Consider the following 21492-nt stretch of genomic DNA (forward strand, 5'->3'; position numbering starts at 1 on the left):
CATGTGCTGCTAATAAACAAGCAGAGGGCACAGCAGCATGGCAGATGAGAGCAGCACTATGCTGCTTCTTCACTGGGGCGAGCCCAGGGTGGGTTGAATGATGCTGAAAACATGGAGTGGCATAATAAAATACTTCAGGGTAAATCTCTGCATTGCATGTGGCTTTCCTATTTTACCCTTGTTATGTTTGGTTTGAGTGATGCTTTTACTGACTGATTGGGGAATACAAATATGTTCTTGTATGTCTGGTTGCTGATTCTTGGGGAATTTACTTGCACCTTTCCTTACCCTGTGTGCCAAAATACCTGTTTTGTAGCTACAGACCTATAGCTCTCAGTGCTGAATTTGAACCTGGGACCCCTCTCCTTTTCTGGGAACTCTGCACCACCACTGATGGTCTAGCTACATATCTTTAGGCCCTGTGCTAACTTTGGACAAATCATCCACCAATAAAAGATCTTTCAACATCAGGAGCCTGTTACTTTGTATGTGAACACCCCTTTAAATCAGAGATCTTCCTTTTAAGTCTGAGTCTTCCCTCTTCCCATCTGGACCTCACTTTACATCAGAGATTCCCTATTCACGTCCTCAATAACATATCAGAGGACCCCTCACATTAGGGACCCCTATTATGTCCCACTTTAGGACCCTCTTTACACCCTTACATCATAATCCTCCCATTTAGGCAATAGTCCCCCTTTATTTCAGAATCATACATTCACAAGTGCTTCTCTGCCGAACTCTGACAGATAACTTTGTGTAATGAACAAGATGCCATATTCAAAGTTTTCTGCCGCTGGCTTGGCCATACAGTAGTTATGTGTAAGGGGCCTAATTATCATTGAGATCCCTACAACCTCTGTTCATACCCCACTGCCCGATACCCTAAAGGTCCCATTTACATCTATGCAGTGTGTTGATGTGTGTGTTATGTCAGGTGTTAATGGGCATTGAGCCAGTTCATTTAAAATAAATAGCCCAACCATTTACTAAAACATAAAAAAATGTCATCACAAAGACCCTCTATACATTGCTTCAATGCTGGAGCATTGCCTTATGGCTTTTGAATTCCATTAAAAAGAAATGTGACCACATACATGTGACCACAACACAGAGTTTTTATTGGCTTATGGGAAACAGCCAGAATCATTACCTTCCTAAAGTCAACAAACACAATTTTTTTTCTTTTTTTATTGGCTAAAAATGAATATGAAAGTGAAATGTGTAACTGTCATATATAATAAACAATAAACATTACATGTTTATAAATATGTTTTCAATGATCCAGCCATTCAGGAATAAAAAATAATATACAAAGATAAGAGTAACTAATATTGTAAAATAAAAGTTGACAAACCCAGTGTTGGTTTTGATTGGACACACAGCCCTGGTGCTCTCAGCATTGCATAATGCTATCAAAATTTGTAGCTTCTTCAGTCATCACAAGACAGAGACAGGAATTGGGTCACAAATGCTCAAATTGTGTAAGTGCATTCCCCAAAGAAGCCTTCCCATTCAATGGTCAGACATTAGGAAGAACAAGAGGACAGTTGTCCATAAGCCAGTCTTTCAGTGAATAAGACCAAGCTTCCTGCCAATATTCATTTTTCATTTTGTCGGTCCAGTTTGTTTCAGATCCGATATTGACCCGAGTAACAGGCTGCACTGGAGACTCACTTTTGAATAGGAAAGACATGGAGACACGCCATCAATGTGGAACCTACAGGAAGATTGGACCGAGCTGGTGAGAAAAATGCCATCTCAACAATATATGAATCCAAAAATATATCAGTTGATGTTGAAGTGAAGAATATAAATAAAAGACAAAAAATACCAACAGGAAACAGGTTTTAAAGTGTATGTAGGTTTAATTTGTCCATTGGTGGAAAAATGGCAATCTATGGCCAGGTGATACAATTGAAAGAGACAACCATATTTTGGGCACTGTCTTGTATGCAAGAATTCATCTTCTTCACCTTCCCAAGCTCTGAAACAAAGACACAACATTTTGCATGTTCAATGGCTTTAGCAGCTATTTATTTTCCAGTACCAATTTAAATAAATAACAGTAGGCATTTTTTATAGCAAGAATGTTTCAACCGCATTAATAGATATTCACCAGGTATCCTAACCCTAATGGTAAGCCCAAGTCCTCTACCCCTGGGTTGCAGGTACTCAAATGCTTCACCCATCTCCACAATGCAACCTTTAGGAGTCTTTTACTATACCAAACTCTAATTGTTCAATCATAGCTCAGTACCTCTAATTCCACTACACCAGAGACACCACGCCTAAGGTGCTAAAGGGAAACAAAGATGCTGCAACCCACAAAGCACTAATTCCTAGAATTCCGCTGCCAGAGGCAATAGCCTGGGCGCGCTCTACTGCCGTGGGACACTGCCCAGGATTGTTGGGCAGAAGATCACAGATCTTCTAACAGATCCTGGATAAAGCCAAAATAGTTTTAGATTATTCTTTACAGTATCTAGACATTTATAAATTATCCAAAAATACTAAAATATCCTGACCCCTTCATCTTTAAATCAATTCCAGAATACCTTCAACTGATGTATAGATGTAGTAAATCTTTATAGGAAAGACTAGTCAAATGCCACAATACTGGGGCACGTTGATGTACATGAATATTACCACTTACCTAATAGACAACTTTTATACTGCAAACACTTCGCGAATTGTAACACCAAAACAAGACCTTAAAAGGCCTTCAATATAGGAAAAACTCATATATTCTTTTCTCAAATGCTCTACGAGTTTATAAAGGACAAAACAGCTGGCAATATTCTGTCGCCTCTAGGTTGCCATTTTGCCAAACATCATATTTATGAGGCTACTGTCTATTTATGAGGCTAATGACTACTTTATTTTTGGCACTAGTTCAACTTCCACTCAACTTCCTGGTTATGAAGGAGGAAGTTATATCACAGTGACAAAAGCCATAACTTTTTTACAATATTGTTTTGTTTCTACTAGAACATGGGTCAGCAAACTTTTTTGGCTACTAGGCCATTATTTTAGGAGGTCAAGAAGGCACAGTAGGCCGGACTCTCTCTCCAGTACTGCGCTGATGGATTCGCCCTCCACCAGGAACACCCCTGAAGGGAAACCCCCTTTCCTCCGCAATGCATACAGAGAAGAGGGAATGTCCCCTTACCCCCGCATGCTGCTGCGCAGCCACGGGTTGCCGGCATTAGGCCAGATCGACCAGGGGGGGCGTTAGGACGGAACGGAATACTGGCTAGGCCGTATCTGGCCTAAAGGCCAGGGTTTGCCGATCCCTGTACTAGAACATAAGATATGACTGGCTTCTGGCTATTCACCCTTGAGCACTCCCTGTATTTACTCTACTTACCTTCTGTGTACATCTACAAAGAACGGAAGGTTGTGGAAAATTTTCTATCCATTTGGATGTATTTTAATGAATGCTTTTTTGATAATCTCTACAGGTAACAATTGGAAGAAACTCTGGCTGCCTTCCTGGAAATTATTATCATCCTCATACGTGTCATTGCAGCTCTGGGTAAATAAAATACATGAGGCTGAACACAATCTCTGGGCCTTTTTTTTTTTAACTTCAGATCAGACTTGCCTAATGAAATACAGAATCTGATTGATTGAAGAATTCAAAGACCATTGGAAAAAAATGCTCCCTTGTATTTGCAATAAATGATGACCCTTCTAACATATTGTACCTATTATATCACCTCTCTATTTCTTACAGTATATATGAACAATAGGATCAGCCAGTGTAAGAAGCTATGGAAGAACAACAACCAATCAACCGCAGGTAGGTCCATTTTCATTAGATACAGCCTAGGAGAATATTTGACAATCCAGCGATTTGCTATGGAGGATTCCCAGCACACCAAACTGAAACCAAACATTCTAGATTAGTGAGCTAATGATTCCTCATTCCTCTTTGGGATGTACATTGTACATTTACATATCTATATAAAGGCAATTCACTTTGTAATACAGCACAAAAATATTGTACATGACCACAGGGATGAGTCCCGAATTATGTTTCCCCCATATGTAGAGCATGGGTTCTTGAAAAACAGACTGTATTTTAGAAAAAGACCATAATTAGTAAAACGCAACTCAGGGTTGCTATTTATTTCAGGCTCTGGAATGAGAAATAAATAATTGCCATTCCACCCAGGTACATACCTGAATTTGGCTCCAGCCAGATAGGAGGTCTGCAAGTAGCACAGATAGGTCTAGGGCTATGTGCAATGGTAGCATGCAAGCTGCAGACACATATGGATGCGACCTCTGCTATGGAGCTGCAGTTCTTTGGCCTCAAGGCTGCTTGTTGATCATTGGACTATTTATCTCTAACATGGACTGTACAGAACTGTGGAACTCTGACAACAGATGTTATCTTTCAATTTTTTTTTTTGCTGCAGTTTCTGAATTCCTGCCTGACCAATTGCAGAAGGCCTACTATAACCTCAACCCTGTTGATACCTTGATACCTTGATCTATGATCGGATAAAGGCAGAGTCAATGGTTGTAAATACTGTATGGACTTACCACCAAAGTCCCAAATGTATGACCTAATACAGTTGACTACAAAATGGCTGCAGACTGAGACTCCTACAAAACCCCCAGATAGTGGAATGTTTTTTGCTGGACCTGTTTTCTTCCAATTGTTATTCTGTGTTATTTGCCATTCGAAAAGTCAAGGACTCCATCTGATTTGCACCATTTGTGTGGGCCTCTGTGAGTTGTGTGGGAACTGCATTTTGTTTTAGTATTTATTAGTTTTTGCAAAAACAAAAAAAAAAAATACAAAAAAAGTCCGGAGGAAGTCAAAAATATATTGTATATAGAGCCTGAGGGAGGAGTCTAACCTTAAGTTGGAATACCACCCACAAAACATCAATATTGTGTTCAAGAAATATTCAGGATGATAAAAATATTAGCAAAAGTACTATTTACAAATTAGGATAATGGCACAATACCCAATGAGGGCTTCCTAAAGAGAAAGATTAGCACCTGACTTTTATATGAGGGAACCAATAATTTTAGACAAAGACCAAAATCAAAATATTTAATAAATAATTTGTAAACAAAGTATCAGATGAGCAATGAGGGTTTATTCAGAGATTTGGTGTACAAAAATAATATCTCAATTCGGTAGGTTTTAAATAAGCTACATGTACCATGAAAACATCTAAAGTGTGGTAGAAAAGGTTTCCCAGCTGGAAGAACATATTGACAAGGTAATTGCCCAACAGACCCGAAGTTATTATTATTATGATTATTATTATTATTAATAATAAACAGGATTTTACCAGGCAACGAGGGGGTTCAAAAAGCAGTTGGTAGCGGAAACCATTCACCATTTTAGTCAAATAAAAACATCAATAGAGTTGTGCAGTTGGATTTACCAGGTGATGTTGGTTCCGGAACTATCCAGGAATCCTCATATGGGAAGACAATTAGTCACAGCTCAATGAACCCCTAGTAACCTCTGGAGTTTAGAATCCAGGTTGAGAATGTCTCCTCTAATATTTATCTATCTATCAATATATATATTGGAAACTAGGGTCATAGACATATGGCTGAGGTGGGGACATTAGATTGTGAGGCCCTTTGAGGGACAGTTAGTAACATGACTATGGACTCTGTACAGCGCTGCGTAATATGCAAGTGAATATCTCTTAGTAAATGCAGGAGAGAAATTGCTTGTGTTACAAGATGTTGTTCTCTTAACAGTCCTTCTAATTTTCAAATACCTGTGTGACATTTATTGACTGTTCTGTTACAAACAAAAGTGATTTCTAAATATTATCTGTATAGTAAGGGTGAAACGTTACCAGCTTTCTCCACAGAGTACATCTCTCTCCAAAACATTCTGTGCTTGTAATCATCTATAGGTATGTACAGGTAGGTATTGAGATTACACTTCTGAAGCCTACAGAAAATGAAAAAGAACATTATTACACTTGCTTATATCATTATATGAAAAAACAGTGATCAAGCAGCCCTGAGAAAGAAAGGGAGGATTTGCAATCATATATGAAAATCCAGCTGTGTTAACTGTGCCTAAGCATCTCCTGTAAAATGTACCTTTTGTCTTGAACTGCTCTTGAAAAATTGCAGAACACTTCCTGCGCCTAGGTAATGATGTGCCTTAATTCTCATAGATGTATATTTGCAAAATTATATAATCTGAGAAACTTCTGCCCCTGAGTGCGCTGTACTGTACATTAATTTTGTTGGAGAGGAAGCTGTATCCCAGATCTCCAGTGCATGAATCTCATTCTCATTTTGTGCTTTCCCCTAATATTCTCTGTATCCTGAATCTTTACCCACCAGTCATCAGGTGGTCGTGAGGTCATTGGGGGAAGTGTGGACCTAGGGACTTCTACGGTCCCATAGATGTACATGCAATGTACAAAAGCAATGCTGCCTTAGACTGCTAGTCTAAGGAGACTTGGCGTTGTCACTACTGAGCTTCTCCCAGTGGTCTAAGATTTAGAAAAAGCCCTAACCTTACTAAGATGACCTGTTCTATACAGAGAACTCCAGAACAAGGCACAATACATCAAAAACTGATAATGACTCTTTAAGGACTCCCTTAAATTCACCCTGTCCCGCTCTATTATAGATTCTGAAGGGAGATATATTATTCTGAATGGCGCGGTGCAGGGCGTTTCTGTTACATTGTGCAATATTTACGCCCCCAACGCCAACCAAATACCCTTTATCGGTAGAGTATTGTCCCGCCTTCAAAATCTCGCCCACACCTTTTTGATAGTAGGGGGAGACTTTAACTTAACTTTCTCTCCCACTGGGGACAGGCATACCCTGTTTCGCTCCCAGCCTTCAGCGCAAGTGTCCAACCAATCCAGAGGTTTCAGACAACTACTTCGAAAATATCTGCTTTATGACAATTGGCGGATTCACCACCCTACTGGGAGACAATATTCTTTCTACTCCCCCCCACACTGTACTCATACTCGAATTGATTACATTTTCACTAACCTTCCTCTTCTGAGGAACAGTGTCTCTGCGGAGATACACCCAATTACCTGGTCCGATCATGCCCCCATTACTTTAGATGTGATCCTCTCCCCCAAATCAGTGAGAATTTGTCATTGGAGACTAAATGAGTACTTATTGAAGCATCTGGATTCCAAATTGTCCCAAACGGCAACATTACAAGCCTTCTTTAGAGAGAATGAAGGCTCGGTTGCCCATGTCTCCACATTATGGGAAGCTCATAAAGCGGTATTCAGAGGACATTGTATTGCGCTGGGCTCCCGCCTAAAGAAGGACTCTAACCTCCAACGGACACTTGTGACACAGGCTTTAAAGTCTGCTGAGGCAAAATATATAGCGAAACCATCCATGGGTCTCGTGCGAGAATTAACCTCCCTAAGGTCTAGGCTGCGGGCTATGGAGCTACGCAAGGTTAGTTGGTGGATGCAACGCACTCGCCAACAATACTACTACAAAGGTAATAAAGCGGATACCCTGCTGGCTCGTAAACTCAGAGACATGCAGGTCCGCTCTTCTCCTGGAGCGGTTAGGGATGAGAGCGGGAAGGTGAGGTATGATCCCTCCCAAATTGCCTCCTGTTTTGAGGCTTATTTCTCAAAACTATACCAAACAGTGCATTGCGCCCAATCCTCTCTGGGTAATTCCCTGAGTCCTAAAATAGAATCGTACCTGGCACAGGTAGCCCTCCCTAGGCTTGAGTCTGATCATCTGGAGCAACTTAATGGTCCCATTACAGAAGAGGAACTTGCGAAAATCATAGCACAATTGCCTTCCTCTAAAGCTCCTGGCCCTGATGGCTTGTCCTACCTCTACTACAAAACATTTTTACCAGAGCTCTCCCCATACCTTCTGAAGCTCTTTAATGACTTCATGAAGGGCAGGCCAATCCCCCCCTCTATATAGGCATCTCATATAATAGTTTTACCGAAACGGGGTAAGGATCATCTGGACTGTTCGAGTTATAGGCCGATAGCCCTTCTAAATGGCGACCTTAAAATCTTTACAAAGATTCTGGCCTCTAGGTTGTCCAAGTTCCTTCCCTCTCTCATCCATGGAGATCAAACTGGTTTTTTTCCACACAGACAAGCGGGTGATAATACCAGAAGAGTTATTAACATTATTGATATTATTAATAAAAGAAAGTCACCGTCCCTGATTCTCAGCCTAGATGCTGAAAAGGCCTTTGATCGCCTTAGTTGGCCTTTTATGTTAGCCACCCTGGATAAAATGGGCTTTACAGGTCCCTTTGTTAAGACGCTTAAATCTCTATATTCGGTCCCCTCAGCCACGGTTAAGATGCCCCATGCATCTTCTGCCAGATTCTCTATTAAAAATGGAACAAGGCAGGGGTGCCCATTGTCGCCCCTGCTTTTTGCCCTGAGTATAGAGCCATTGGCAGCTTCCATCCGGTCCAATCCCAGTATACACGGGGTGCCTGTAAAAGGGAAATCCTATAAGCTCTCCCTATACGCAGATGACATTCTCCTGACTCTCTCTCAACCGACTGTTTCTCTCCCCAACCTATGGAAGGTCCTTGAGGAGTATGGTGCTGTCTCGGGTTTTAAGATTAACTTCTCTAAATCTGAGGCCATGCCACTCCATATTGCCGCCAATGAGCTACAGCCCCTGCGGAACTCCTTTTCCTTCACCTCGCAAATGGGCTCACTCAGTTACCTGGGGACCCAAATTACATCCACGTATTCTCAACTGTATTCACATAATTTTCCCCCGCTACTGAGGGAAGTGAACAATTTTCTGTCTAAATGGAAAACACACCCTCTGTCGCTATTGGGAAGGATTGCTTCCGTAAAGATGATGCTTCTCCCTAAACTTTTATATTTATTTGAGACACTACCAATTAGAGTCCCGCCTAACGTACTGAAAAAAACCCAATCTGACTTTATGCGCTTTATCTGGGCCTACAAAAGACATAGGGTACCTAAGCATATTGTTTGTGCGCCCAGAGAAGGGGGTGGATTGGGTGGACCAGATATTCACAAATATTATCTGGCGGCCCACCTGCGACATGTCTTACAGTGGACATCCCCTCACCCTCCCAGTGTAGGTGTAGAGTTGGAGGGGGAATGGATAGCCCCTATTCACCCTAATGTCATGCTGTGGAGCTCCTCCTTATTATTAGGAGCATATGGAGATCCTGCAGGGACAAATTTGGCTTGGTATCCTCAGCCTCGAGACTGACCTCTATAATTCTAAACCCTCAGATTCCGGACAGTCTGTCTGGCTCAATGTCAAGACCCTGGAGGGAGAGAGGTCTATTTCAAATCAGACACATTCTGCACCCAATAGAACGGAGGCTGCTCTCCTTTACTGAACTGGGTGATAGGGTGGAGCTCCCCCGCTCTTCTTTCTACGCATATCTTCAAATTCGACACTATATTTTGTCTCTTCAACCCACAGCTATCTTCCAGTCCATTACTAGCTTTGAAAGATTTTGCATGGAGGGCCCCCTCTCTAAAGGTACGATTTCAACTATCTATCGTATTCTGCACTCCTCTACACAGTGGTCCTCACATAAGTTTGATTACATGCTCAAATGGGAGGAGGCGCTGGGTCGTTCATTACCACCGGAGGAGTGGCTTGATATCTGGGAAGCTGCACACAAAAGTTCGATTTGTACTTTATATAAAGAAAATCAATATAAAATTCTCCTTCGGTGGTACCACACCCCGGTGGTCCTTCACCGCCTGTTTCCAGATGTGGACCCCATGTGTTGGAGATGTGGAAGACATAGAGGTACGATAGAACACATATTTTGGTTTTGCCCCCTTATTCAGCCTTATTGGGTACGAGTTAATGACTTATTAGCTGCTGTGGTTCAGGCTCAGGTCCCACTAGACCCCCTTTCCCACCTCCTAGGTCAACCCCCCTCGACTCTGCCGGCTGTGTCTCGCAAACTCGCAACTCATGTTCTAGTTGCAGCTCGAACGCTGATTCCCGCTAGATGGAAGACGACTATGCCTCCTTCTGTGGATGATCTTCATGCGCGGATCCAAGTGATCCGCCTAATGGAGTACCTCACGGCGCTCCTCAGAGATACAGTGGGCAAATTTGAGGTGGTCTGGGAGGCTTGGGACCGTTATTGTACTACTTTATCCAATTGATCTCTCTCTTCGCTCTGAAGTGTTCTATTATGATTGACATTGTCAACTTCCCTTTGTGTAATCCCCTTATTTTTTCTTTTGTACCCCACTATAAAACCTTTCAATAAACATACAATTTAAAAAAAAAAACTGATAATGAGCAGGTACAAGGAGCCCTAGAGAAATGAAAGTTTACAAATCATTTATTCTCTGCTTGCCATTTGAAAACATCATCCAGAGTCTAGTTCCTCTTTAATAGTGTACCATTTTTAGAAAAAAAAAAAAAACAGGAACCACATACTTTGCCCTTCCCTGTGGTATGTGTGGCTCAATAGGATAGTGCACATGCGTGAGATCAGCTATTTTTTTTCTCCCAGAGAAAGGGGTCGATCTTCTTGACATCGGGCATGCGCAGTCAAGAACCTCCGAGGATGAATGACCAAGAGCTCAAGATGATTAAGCAAAGGGGAGATAACGGCACCTTTTTTTTTTAAGAAAAGAGTGTTTGACTAAAAAAAAAAAAAAAAGAAAAAAAAATTGAATTTTCACTTTATATAAAAGGGTTGTCTAAACTCCAGTGTAGGATTTAAGCAAATGGTCTTTTGATCTTATGCAGCTCAGGCAATAGCCCTTTCACTTAGCTAATGTTTGTCTGGAGATAATCATCAACTAGACACTGCAATCTTTACTATTCTACTGAAAGCTGAAACTGCCATATACAATAGGCAAAAAAGCACTCATATACACCTTTTTAAACCATGTATATCAATGCATTAAACACATCAAGTTCAAAGTTAATAAAGTATCTTTAGTTTTAATTTAAAATCTTTAGTTTTAATTTAAAACATCTATTGCTGATGTAATTATGTATCCTGGTTGCAGTACAGCAATTTGCATATCATAATATTAGCAACAGATTCACTAATCTGTTATTGCCTGAAGCATCACTAACTTTCTGAAAAGTTCTTTTCTTTGTTCCAAAGTCATCCATAGAACTCTGCAAAAAAAATAAGAAATGTAAATCTACCAGGACTTCTGATGGGCTGGCAAACTGGGCGTTATACAAGGGGTAATGACAAATGTACGTAAGAGTCACAGAGCAACACTTTAAGCATATCAAACCATCAAAATTCTATATCCGCTGATTTTTGTAAATTGAAGCTGCACCCTGCTTCATTCCCAGGGTATGTCTATTTTTTGCTTGAACTATTGTAATCTGACAACAGGCTTTATAGTAAAGTAGAAAAAAAGCATGGAATCTCCTAAAGCTTCATCTAATTAATTAGTAGAATATAAAAAAAAAATATTTATTATTTTATAATATTATTTTGTATATATTAAATAAAATCTGCATTTCAGTCTTGACCATAAGTAATAGTTGACTATGAAAGCACTATATATTCCTTGTTTTAAAAAAATCATGGTGCACTATTTTTTTCTATGTTGTCAATTTTAGTTTTGGTTGTTTTCGCTTTTATGTAAAGTAAAAATGTTGAGTTTAGGTCTGTTTTAAATCAACACTCTTGACATAAACACTAGATTTCAGTCCAATTCTTGCCACCTATGGAATGTAGCATCTAATGGGTCAACATGGACTCCTTCTACCCCTCATAGGCTATCTGACAATTTAGGGCTTCCTTATGTCATGCAAACTGAGCATAGGGTAAATCTTCAGTGTGCCCTTCGGGGCACATAGAAAGCCATCCAGCAGGATTATGTGACATGGTTAGGAAAGGAAATTTGAGGTTGATTTTTTACCATGACTGTGACTGCTGGTCTTGTAAGCTTTGGAATCACACACAGAATGTGCTGCTTATTGGAGACTCCATGCAGAACAAATGGTAAGTCGTTCATAAATAATTTGTTTATCAAAAATAACACATTAAGTTGTATTTTCTAGCCTTTCCCTAAATAAAGTAATTAGCAATGTGTAAAACTACACATTCTCTACAAAGTCAAGTTTCTGATTAAGCAATCATTAACTTAAACAAAGCTGTTCTACCTTGTACATTATTGTTCAGAAAGTTCTCAACATATATGGCACTATATATTCTAGTCCTAATTGGGGTAACTTGTTGGATGCAATTTACCTATTGTCCAATATGCCCCCCGATCCCTGACTGAAAGACAAAACCCCCCACATAGAACCCCTCCAATGTGGGCACAGTGGAAATGCTTTTGTCATGCAACTATATCAAAGCACAAATTTCACGGTGATACCCTCTATGCTGTATCTTTAAGAACAGTATGCAGACCTCAAGGATTTATGGGGAGTGTTCTCCCCAGATCTCTTTAGCTGGGCACACCACCCAGCAATTTTCAGTAACCACCTGGCTCTTTTTAGGTGGTTACTGAAAACACAGATCACAATACAGACACCACCACCCACCTAGAATATCTTCTCACCCAGCTTAAAAAAAATTCTGAGGGGAATACTGCATGAGCTGAAACAGTGAATAAATAACCAAATTCTGACCTTAATAAAAGAAATATCACTGGCATATGTAACCAGGAGCACACACTATGATCCCTTCTATGGATTGTTCCCTCCATGCTTGCTGCCACTCAGCCTATCACCAGCAGATGTAATGGACATCAAAGAAAGCAAACTCGGTTTATGATTGCCTACTATGGGATAGCTTTTCTTTAAAGAATCACAATGCAAAAATGTACACACTTGGCATTGGAGATTCTATTTACTCCAAGGACCACCAGGCCTTGAGAATTATCCAAAGCCTTGAAACTGATCACTCCACCACTCCCATGTTGCTGCCGCTTTAAAGGAAAATAGTGGTTCAGTAGAGGCTGTTAGCCCTAGCCCCTTTTAGCTGGGCGCAACACACAAAACTTTTCAGTAACCACCCGGGTGTTTCTGGGTGGTTACGTATGATCTATGTCTTAATACAGTGGCCACCATCCGCCAACAATTTCCAAAACTGTTAACCACTAATGTACCCATCAATGCTTTTAGCTCTGCAAAACAGCTGATAGGATGAAATGGAGGAGCCAGGAGGAATAATTATAGGTTCGTTCTACAACACTTTTGATGCATGACGGGGTCTCTGTAAAACGTCTCTTTTTAGCAAGTTCCTTTATAAGGGTCATTCAAGTCAAGGACACACAACAGAGATACATATGGAATATTTATAGACCAGACTGAATAGTTCATGTCACAGCCTCTTTTAGACGGCTGCACCATCCAGCACTTTTTTACAAACTACCTGGTTGTTTTTGGGTGGATACTGAAAAGTAGGGTTACAATGCAGAGGCTACCACTTGCCTACAATTTCTTCCCACCCAGCCTAACATGGATAGTGCATGCTTTCTTGTGTATTATTAACTTGATTTCTTCATGGGGATCTTAGGTTAAACATCACTTGAGGCGACTAGATAATCACCAGCTGCAGAACTCTAAACGCCAGCACAGAATGCCCCCCTGGGCTGTACAATTCTATAGAATGTAGTCTTTCAGCTGGCACATGAAATAATCCATCAAGCCACAGAGTCACATTAAGTCAGGGTTATGCAAGTCCTGTATAGTTATCACAAATAAGCCTAATGGCATAACTTGATGTAAAGTTAGAGTTCTATGAATGGGGGAGAGGAGACGAGCACATTCTTCTTACTACCTAGTCTAGGATGAGACTAGAATGTAGTTATTAAAAGGGAACTTAAAGTGAAACTAAAGTTCCACTTTTAAAATTGTTGGCTTAGTCGGGGCATTATTGCAGAAAGAGACAGGCAATGCCCCTCCTGCAAAAAGCATTCTTACCTGCCTAAGTGCACCAGAGATGCGGGTTCCGGAATACCTGGCAATCCTGGCTTCATTGGACTGATGGAAATCCGGATCTCCTGTGCAGGATATAAGGCTACGTACACACGTCAAATGATTCTTGTTTGATAATCACCTCAGGTCTGATGTCGCCAGGAATCTGGCGCGTGGAAAGCACTCATTGGGTTTAGTTCCGCTTTAAGGACGGCTTTGGTGATAAAATTTGTGTTTTGAAGAAACAATAAAGTTTCTGTATATTAGGACACAACAGGCTATTTATCCATGCAGCTTTGTAAGTTACTAAAAAAGGTCAATTTGATTCGTGTTGGGATTGATAAGCAATACACAGGCTGGTGAACTTGCCTGTTCTGTGGTAAACTCTGCTTTGGACTCCCTTCTGTACGTATAAAAAGCCAAAAACCTGGACATCTGATCTCTATCTGAAGGGGATCATAGTTCAGACTAGCCTATCCTTTCCTTCAGCACAGACCATGTTACCAAAGGCTTGTTAAGCAGCACTAGAAAAAACAGTTACATAGTCAGGTTAAAAACAAGACAGAAGTCCATTAGTCCATCCAACAGGGGAAAGAATTCCTTCCTGATTCCATGAGGCAATCAGATGTTCCCTGGATCAGCAGTTTTATTTTTACTTTAAATCCTTAATCCCCAGTTATATTCTGTGCTTCTAGAAATCATCCAGCTTTTTCTTAAAGCAATCTATAGTAGTTGCTGAAACTACTTCCTGAGGGAGCCGATTCCACATTATCACAGACCTTACAGTGAAGAATCCCTTCCTTATCCGGAGATTCAACTTTCTTTTCTCTCCAGATGCAAAGAGCGCCCCCTTGTGCTTTGTAATAATCTCACAGTGAATATTTGGGAAGAGAGTTCTCTATATGGACAGTTTATATATTTATACAGGGGATCATATCCCCCTTATACAGGACAAAAAACATAGAGCAGCTTTTTCACCACTAAACGTAAGAACTTGAGCTTTTCCCATGACCCCTAAATATACACAGAAACAAATGTGTTTGCTATAAGATGATTTAAATATACATTAGCCAAGCTGATTTATGGTGGAGCCATATGACATGCAGTATATTTTGGCTCTATGCACATGCGTGAAATACCTTTCCACAATTATTGTTGAAGTAATCGGTCTTTGTGGTTAAATGCTGCTGACAACAAAACCTCATAAAGAAACCTTATATGACATAGAATGACCTGACACAACTTACATCTCTATACTAGTGTCAGCAATAGAATACAATGAACACAAGTGAAATGGAACTAAAGTGCAAAACAATGGTTTCAATATATGGTGATTGCTAAGTTACCCTACGGCATCGTTACAAAAAGCTTCAAATCAAACCAACCACTTGGCATCAACTGTGCTACTGACCAAAAGGGAATCTTTTACTACAAAAGCTCCATTATAGATGAAGTATACAGTGCTGAATTGTATAGCTTTTGAGGATGACAGCAGCTAAAGTTCTTGGCTCAGATCCTGTTTGACTCGAAGCCATTCGGTCGCAAGCCTTTCGGTCTAAGTTATAAAATTAGGGCTGGCTTTGGTTAAAATGGCAGCCTCATGCACAAGTACAGCAATGTTTTAATGCTGCAGTGCACAGAAACACATTGTGGTGTAATGTTAAAGTTCATTTGGACTGAGGGACAAGGTGATTGGACCCAAACCCTGCCAGGTATCTTGGAAGGAAGGTCACAGGTAGTCTTATCTCTGGAAGGCCAACGGAACAGGTTATGTAAGGTGTGATTACGTAACCCTAAAAGAACGGCTCAGAACGGAGGTAAGTGTATGTGGGTGTGTAAGGAAATGTTACAATGAGCCTTGTCTCTAAGATGAGAATGGTGGCTCGGTGCACTTTTGCCACTGCAGCAGCGCTCCCAGCGCTCTAACTTCCTATTAGATTCCTTGGGAATATAATTTAAAAAATAGACTTAAATGGATAATACCATGACCAATGGGTCTTGTCATTTAAGGCTTAAGGTCATTTTTTAGGAGGAAGCCAGTTAACATAACTGCATGTTTTTGGGATTGTAATGGAAAACGGGGTACCCGGAAAAAACACAGACAAAAACAGGGAGGACATGCAAACTTCTTGCAGATAGACTCCTACCACAGATTTGTACCCGGACCTTTCTCCTGCAGTGGCAAAAGTGCTAGTCACCGAGCCACCGTTCTATTCTTACAGACAGGGCTCGTTGTAACCTTTGCTTCCACACCCACATACACTTAACGCCGTTCTAAACCGTTCTTTTAGGGTTACGTAATCACACCTTACATACCCTGTTCCGTTGGCCTTCCAGAGATAAGACTACCTGTGACCTTCCTTCCAAGATACCTGGCAGGGTTTGGGTCCAATCACCTAGTCCCTCAGACAAAATGAACTTCAGAAACTGAGGCCCGACCACCTCTAACCAGCTCCAATCGGGGTAAATGTATGTGGTCCACTGCGCTACATTGGCTCTAATCAAGATAGTCCACTAACCTCCAAGCACTCTTACCTTCTATTAGATTGCTTGGGAATATAATTCTCAGCCGTTCTTTCAGGGTTATGCAATGACACCTTACATAACCCGTTGAGTTGGCCTTCCAGAGATAAGACTACCTGTGACCTTCCTTCCATGATACCTGGCAGGGTTTGGGTCCAATCACCTAGTCCCTCAGTTCAGTTGGTCTGAGCCCTAAAAGAACGGCTCAGAACAGAGGTAAGTGTAAGTGGTGTGGAAGCAAAGGTTATTACGAGCCTTGTCTCTTAGAAGAGAACGGTGTTACAACAAGCCTTGTCTCTAAGCAGAGAAGTGGCTCATCCAGCGCGCTCTGTGAGAAAATGCATGTGGAGTGTGAGCGACATAAGGAAGAACCATTAATATTAATAAACAAGATTATATATAGTGCCAAAATACTATGCAGCGCTGTACATTAAATAGGAGTTGCAAATGATAGACGAATACAGACAGTGAGAAAGGAGGAGCAGACCCTGCCCCGAAGAGCTTACAATCTAGGAGTACAATCTTATATTTTTATCTTACAACCATAAGAAGAAGATGATGAAGCTGGACAGAACGGCAGTCGCTGGAAAGCCGAGACAATGCAGCACATGCTGTGTTCGGTATGTGGATAGATCGAAGGCTCTTCAGCCAGGTAAGTGTCGGGATAACAGCCATTGTAGATCAGCAGAAGGAGCCCTGAGGGTTTGGTTTAAAGTAACTATCACTTTTTAATAATAAAAAGAGCAACAAAGAAAACTGCCAGCCACTGATCTACAGATCATACAAACACTTTTGGGTGTGTCAAATGCCTGGCACCCTGCTGTGCCCCATCCTCCCACCAGTCCCCACCACGCCTTCCTTCTAGTGGCAGGGGGAACCACATGGGGGGCAGGATTCCGACACACCCAGAAGTGCTAGCAGGTGAAGAGGATTCAGCTGTGCTGATAGAAGGAGATTGTAGTTAGATATAGAATTTATTATTATTATTAACTTATATTTTTATAGCCCACATACAGCGCTGTACAAAGTCTATAGTCATGCTACTGACAGTCCTTCAAAAGGGCTCACAATCCAACATGTCTACCATAGTCAAGCCGCTCTCTTCGCTCCTCCAATGACCTACTACTGACTTCCTCACTCATAACCCCATCACGGCTTCAAGACTTTTCAGGAGCTGCCCCGACCCTCTGGAATGGTCTTCCCCATCCTATTTGGCTTGCTTCTACTTTCTGCTCATTTACCCCCCTAGTGGTATTCCCGAGTGTTGCTTTAAACAAAAAAAAAAAACACACTTACCTTTCTCCGTTGTCCTCCCCCAGCATTCTGCTGGTCACTGCAGGTCTTGGGGACACGTCCTACTCCTCCGATCTCCAGCAGGCAAATGCAGATGCGATCTCCAGGGTTTGCCAGTGATGTCGGTACATGCGTTGGTGCCGGCAGGGGGATTGGCGGGAAATTCAAATAATTTTCTATTGGATTCAATACAAAATAGCTGTATTGAGTCCAATACAAAGAAATATTCATATAAAATGTATATGATTATATTATATATATAATATACATGCCACTGTACTGTTTATATTACGTTTAAATATTTATTTTTGTTTTGGTATTTAAAGTTTATTATTATTGTATTAAATATCAGTGAGTTATGGCTAAGAATTACAGCCTACAATGAAAAATAATGACCTACTGGTGTAAATCTCCCGCATACAGCATCACCTTCATAGAGTGCCATTGTATATCCCCCAATACATCACTGCCCCATGAGCCACCAGTGTACATATCCCCATACAGCATCACCTTCATAAAGTGCTATTGAATATCCCCCAATGCATCATTACCCCATGAACTACCCATTGTATAACCCCCATACAGCATCACCTTCATAGGGTGCTATTGTATATCCCCCAATACATCACTGCCCCATGAGCCACCGGTGTACATATCCCCATACTGCATCACCTTCATGGAGTGCCATTGTTTATGCCCCAATACCTTCCTGTCCCATGAGCTACTGATGTATATCTCCCCCATACAGCATCACCTTCATGGAGCGCCATTGTATGTCTCCCAATACATCACCCCCCATGAGTTATCGGTGTATATCTGCCCTATACAGCATCACCTTCATGGAGTTCCATTTTATATCCCCCAATACATCACCGTCCCATGAGCTACCGGTGTATATCTCCCCCACACAGCATCACCTTTATATAGTGCCATTGTATATCCCCCAATAAAACACTGCCCCATGAGGTACCATTGTATATCTCCCCATATAGCATCACCTTCATAGGGTCATTACGTTGTGTTACCCCATGTAACTTAAGAAAGTAGAGAATCAATCCCAGAGGAAAGGGTTCAAGAATACTACTGTAGTTGCTGCCAAGCCAAATAGATTATCTGAGTTTAGACGACTTTTTGTGGCAAATTTGTATTGTTAAAATTATATAAAGTCTTTTATTTAGAACAATTTACCAAAAAAGTATAATATCCAAAACATAAATTCCATACAAAATAACAATTTGGTTCCCCTAATGGGAGCTTTTAAACGTACCTACAGTATGGATATTGGTCTTTTTATACAGTATTGAAGTCCAATACCAGCAGACCTTACAATCTTGGTCAGTAATTCATTATATGATTATAATCTCCATTCCAATGCGTTTCGCCCTGGTGGGCTTCCTCAGGGGACCAGGAGACCTCAAAAATTACAACAATGAACATATATAGTCAGTCTAATCAAAGTAGTAATGATAAATACAATGTAACACAAAACATCCCAAACTGACTTACTTGGTGATTTGACCATGGAAACAAGATACAAGGTGTATTTTGTATTGGTCCAGATGAATAAACCATATAGAGTAAAAGCTAAATAGTTTGGAGGATAATAAAGGAAAGATATACATAAGGGAAATACAAAACAATGTCAATGCATGTTCAAATAGGAGAGATAGAGTATTCACTACGGTTGATATAAATACCTTACTTGAATATTAATTGTTAGTTTGGGTGAGTTGGCTAGCGTCAAATTGACATGTTTTAGTGCTTTGTATGTCTGAGGATAATTCACGGTTTCATAGAATGCTTGATATAACTGTTTTATCTAAAGGTAATGTTAACAAGAAGAAAAATTTGTTGTTATTCTTGATCCATCCTTATTTGTTAAATAGGAAAATATTATTATTATTATTTTATTATATAATAAGAAAATAAGTAATATATTGTTGGGTAGATAGGTTCAGATCATATCTAGAACATATTGTATTAAATATTAAGTATATGGGTAAATGAAACCATGTAAAGTGTAAATATTGAAGTTATGTTGGTTGTAGTAATGTAATAAATCCACAAGAGGGCAAACATGTTACACTTTTGGTTTCCACAAGTGTTGGCGCTGTCCAATGCTAATTAGCTTTTGATATGAGAAATCCTTTGAGTGGATAATTATTGAAATAAAGGTTGCTAAGTGTTAGTACTTATTGTGGTATAAGTGAATAAAAAATTAGATGTAATTAATAAAAAGAAAAACACTTGAATGTGTCTGATTATTTATGGATTAGAGGTTGTCTTGCATTTTATGAGTGTTTATAGATGGAAAGAGCCTATAAAGAAAAATATTTGTTACCATAAATTAAATAAAATAAAGGAATTCCTTCTAAGGGGGTATACTTACAATTAGTTTGTATTGTTGTGGTATAGTAGTAGGGGCGAGCCCTCACCAGCTTGTCCTTAAATAGGTTAATTCCTATGTACAATTGAGGGTACTGCGCCTATGCTGACAACGGCACATGCGCAATAGGGTAATATCTAGTGATACAGGGATGGGCAACTTCTGCCCGTCCCGTTTGTTTGTCTCAATAAAGTTGTAGTGTTAAGATAGTCGCGCTTGCGCGATGGGGAGATAGTTTCCGCCCTCACTTTGTGAGGGTATTGTACGATTCAAGTAGATTAATGGGTGGTAATAAAATTGCCCTCTTGGGGAAGAATTAGCACTTGCTAGAAGACCAAAGTGTATACTTCGGATAAGCAAGTCCTGAGCAACCCCCCCTAGCGGTATTCAGGGTGGATTTTACCTGCAAAAAGTCACACTGGGGTCGCTAAAAACATTAAAAAAACACTTACCTTGTTCCATTGGTGTCCCCCAGTGTCCTGCAGGTCCTCTGGACACGTTTTCTTTCTTCTATCTTCAGCTGCCGAATGCAGAGACTTTCCAGGTGACGTCGGAGCAGGCAGGAGGAGTGTCGGGAAATTAAAATAATTTTGTATTGGATTCAATACAAAATAGCTGTACTGAGTCTAATAAAAAGAAATCTTTATAAAATATATATATACCGTAATTATATTTAATTTATATACTACTGTACAGTTATATTACAGGTTTTAGTACTTTTATGCCCCCCCTGTTTTAACAGATTTTCTTTTTTCTTTTTTTATTTAAAGTTTATTATTAAACTACCTGATTACCCAGGGTTGCGTGGGTATTTATTGCAATTTTATATTATAGTCCAAAAAAAAGTATGTAAAAATATAAGCACAAGGCACACTGTGCTGAGCAATACATACACGCATACATACATACATACATGCAAATATACCTCTGACATATACCACAACGCTGTACAAAGATTAGTGGTGCACTCACATGAATCTCAGTCATATGTCTAGCAAGTTTGGCGTAAATGTTTTGATGCGTTTCCTAGCGATCACATACACACATAAATATATATATAACTCATACATACCGTATTTTTTGCCGTATAAGACGCACTTTTTCCCCAAAACTGGGGGGGAAAAGTTGGTGCGTCCTATACGACAAATGTGTTATAAAATAATTAAAAAAAGATACTCACCCGATACCCGATCCTGCGTGTGTCTCCTGTCCTCGCTGGCTGCAGCGTGTGTCTCCTCTCCTCTCTGGCAGCAGCGTGTACAGTGCAGAGCAAAAGAAGCCGGCACAGCGCCCCCTGCTGTTCCCTGTCCTAACTGCCGTACAGTGGAAAAAAAGCACAGAGTGATCAGAAGGGGAATTTGAATGACACAGAGTGATCAGAAGGGGAATTT

The 21492-nt window shown here is 40.5% G+C and overlaps 2 long non-coding RNA genes across 4 annotated transcripts in view; one reads left to right on the plus strand and one right to left on the minus strand.

The window, feature by feature from the left end:
• The window catches only part of LOC140344276 (uncharacterized), a 31661-nt gene extending 28094 nt beyond the window's left edge, over positions 1-3567 (plus strand). The window contains exons 3-4 of the long non-coding RNA XR_011923537.1: positions 1626-1744; positions 3465-3567. This is a non-coding gene — a long non-coding RNA (uncharacterized lncRNA). The remainder of the gene's footprint in view (positions 1-1625; positions 1745-3464) is intronic.
• On the minus strand, positions 1203-20696 carry LOC140344275 (uncharacterized). 3 transcript variants are annotated; one of them, XR_011923535.1, is made up of 4 exons: positions 20554-20696; positions 18983-19299; positions 5844-5941; positions 1203-1987 (listed from the first exon to the last, which is right to left on the minus strand). It is a non-coding gene; the product is annotated as an uncharacterized lncRNA (long non-coding RNA). The 3 variants fall into 3 exon arrangements; XR_011923536.1 differs by having other exon boundaries at positions 18983-19128; positions 20554-20686; XR_011923534.1 differs by lacking the exon at positions 20554-20696 and having other exon boundaries at positions 18983-20547.
• Positions 20697-21492: the final 796 nt, after the last annotated feature.

The sequence above is a fragment of the Pyxicephalus adspersus genome, chromosome Z (assembly GCF_032062135.1).
Source record: "Pyxicephalus adspersus chromosome Z, UCB_Pads_2.0, whole genome shotgun sequence".
Lineage (NCBI taxonomy): Eukaryota > Metazoa > Chordata > Amphibia > Anura > Pyxicephalidae > Pyxicephalus > Pyxicephalus adspersus.